Raw genomic sequence first — 2,471 nt, forward strand, 5'->3', positions numbered from 1 at the left:
GGAAATGAGGAGATGGTGGTTAAGGGGTACAAAGTCTCAGTTATGCAAGATGAATAAGTTCTGGAGAGCTAATATACAACAATAAGACTGTAGTTAACAATAGTATATACTTGAAATTTCCTAGTGGTCTTTTTTTTTTTTTTTGCTTATGAGACATCTTAGGTAAGAAAAAGGTAGATCTTAAGTGTTCTCATCGCACAGTCAAAAAAAATGTTAACCGTAATGCGAGGTGATGGATATGTGAATTAGCTTGATCATGGTGAATATTCACAATGTATATATCAAGTCATCAAGTCGTACACCTTAAATATATACAATTTTTATAATGATCAACTATACCTCAATAAAGCTGGGGAGAAAAAAAACAAAAGAGAAAAGAAGCTAGTTGCAACACATGATACCCTTATAGCCACTCTTGTAAAAAAAACAGAAAGGTGTGAATTTAATGTTACAGTTATATTTGGAAAGTGAGATTATGGGTGATACCTGCTTCTTTTATTTTGTACAAATTTTCTAATTTAAATGCAGTTATCATAGATTACGTGTGTATCCTTTAATCGCCAAGTTTTTGTATTTTGGGGAGAGGCAGTGGATTGTAATTCACAACCCGCTCTGGGAGGCAGGAACAGGCCAAGGGATTATCTTGGACAGCACTCATCCGACCCTCCTAACGAGGCGTATACTTTCCTGAGAGTCCCTAACGGCGCGGCCCTGGAGGCTTATGGGAAGTGTAGTCCCGAAGGTCCATGGACCACCCCTCCGAGGACCCTGGGAACGGCGAGCAGCCCCTATATCTGCGCATGTGCAGTGCTACGAGCTCGCCATTCCCCCCACCTCCAGCCGCGAGTGGGTGACAGAACCCCAGTCTCCGCGCATCTCCACCGCCCCGCGCCGTGACCTGGTGTGGCACTGAGCCACGAGTGGAGGCTGTGCCCCTCCAGGTATGAGGGGGGGGCTGCCAGGTAGCTCCGCTCGGGCTGGGGGCGGAGGGCAAGGATATGAGGGATGGGCTCGAGCACGCGCGGGGTGGGAGCCCAAACTTCGGTGACTCTCAGGCGGCGGTGACCCTCGGCGCGGCGTCTGAGGCTGCCCGGCGCCCTCCTTCGAGTAGGGCCGGCGAGGCCCGCCTGGCCGGACGTGCAGGGGCGGAGACGGCAGAGAGGAGGGCGGCTGTGGGGGCTCTCCTGCCTCCCTTTGTCAGGATCCGCGCCTCAGACGGGCGGCGAGGGTCTCGGGCCGCGCGGGAGCGAGTCCCGAAGCCCCGGCGGGCGTGAGCCCACGGGCCCCGCCGGCCAGGGGTGGGGGCGGGGCCGGACACACTTGGCCACGCCCCGGATGCCACGGGCTGCGTCCCGGGCCTGGCGGGGAGGTCGAGGACTGGAAGCCTCCCAGTGGGTGAGAGCTCTTTGTCAGAGTGTTTTCGGTGAAGTATTCGCCTGACCCCTACATCTACCCTGTGACTTCCGGTATTATCCTCTCAGTATCCACCGAAGAAAAAGGGAGGCTCCGAAAGGGGAAGTGATTTTCCCAAGGTCTCACAGCCAGCTGGTACTTTGTTATATGCGTAGCAGATGTTTTCATTTGTCTTTTGACTTTGTCCACTGGTAGTTTTTCCATGCACGCGTTTTTAATTTCTCTATAGTTGAATTGACTACTCTTCCTTTTATGGCACCCAAAAGTCTTCATCACTTTGAGATGATGCAAAAGTTTTTCATGATTCTGGTACTGTCATGCGCCACATTACAACGTTTCGGTCAGTGACAGACCTCATGCACGATGATGATTCCATAAGATAATACCATATTTTTACTGTACCTTTGCTGTGTTAAGATACACAGATAGCTACCATTGTGTTACAGCTGCCTGTAGTATTCAGTGCGGTAATATGCTGTTACTCCTAGGTCTGTAGCCTAGGAGCAATAGAAATATAGTATAGGTCTGTAGTAGGCTATACCGTTTAAGTTTGTGTAAGTATGCTCTATAATGTTCACACAATGAAATCGACTAATGATGTGTTTCTGACAATGTATCCCTGTCATTATGTGATTCATGACTGTACTTTAGAATCAATTGTATTTTTTAAAAAATCTGATATTTTAATGCCATCTAATTGATGGTTACATTAAATTAGGGGGAATGGACACCTTTATGGTATTGGGTCTGCCTACAGTCTTTACCATTTGTTCCAATCCTTTTTTGTTTTGTCACCTTCAGTATTTTATAATTTGTGAAAAAGATTTTTATTTTTCTTAGTAGTTGTATGGTATTTTACTGCTACTGGAGATAGAATCTATTTTCTATATTTTTTTCCTTGTTATTTCCCATTTATTGTGTGTATTTGGGATTCTCCCCTTTTTTTCTTGATTAGTCTAGCTGATGATTATCTATTTTTATTATCAGAGTATTTTTAATGTCTGTAGTGTCTGTAATAATGTCTCTTGGACCATTCCAGATCTTGGTTACTTTGTGTC

General features: G+C 46.3%; 1 protein-coding gene across 3 annotated transcripts in view; it reads left to right on the plus strand.

The window, feature by feature from the left end:
• Positions 1-798: 798 nt before the first annotated feature.
• ZFP1 (ZFP1 zinc finger protein) overlaps positions 799-2,471 on the plus strand; it is a 32,144-nt gene continuing 30,471 nt past the window's right edge. Inside the window, exon 1 of one of the 3 annotated variants that reach the window (XM_012641525.1) lies at positions 799-941. The gene's annotated coding sequence lies outside the window, so the exon portion shown is untranslated. The remainder of the gene's footprint in view (positions 942-2,471) is intronic. The other 2 variants (XM_012641526.1, XM_012641527.1) reach the window with 2 other exon arrangements.

The sequence above is a fragment of the Propithecus coquereli genome, unplaced genomic scaffold (assembly GCF_000956105.1).
Source record: "Propithecus coquereli isolate 6110/MARCELLA unplaced genomic scaffold, Pcoq_1.0 Scaffold165, whole genome shotgun sequence".
NCBI lineage: Eukaryota > Metazoa > Chordata > Mammalia > Primates > Indriidae > Propithecus > Propithecus coquereli.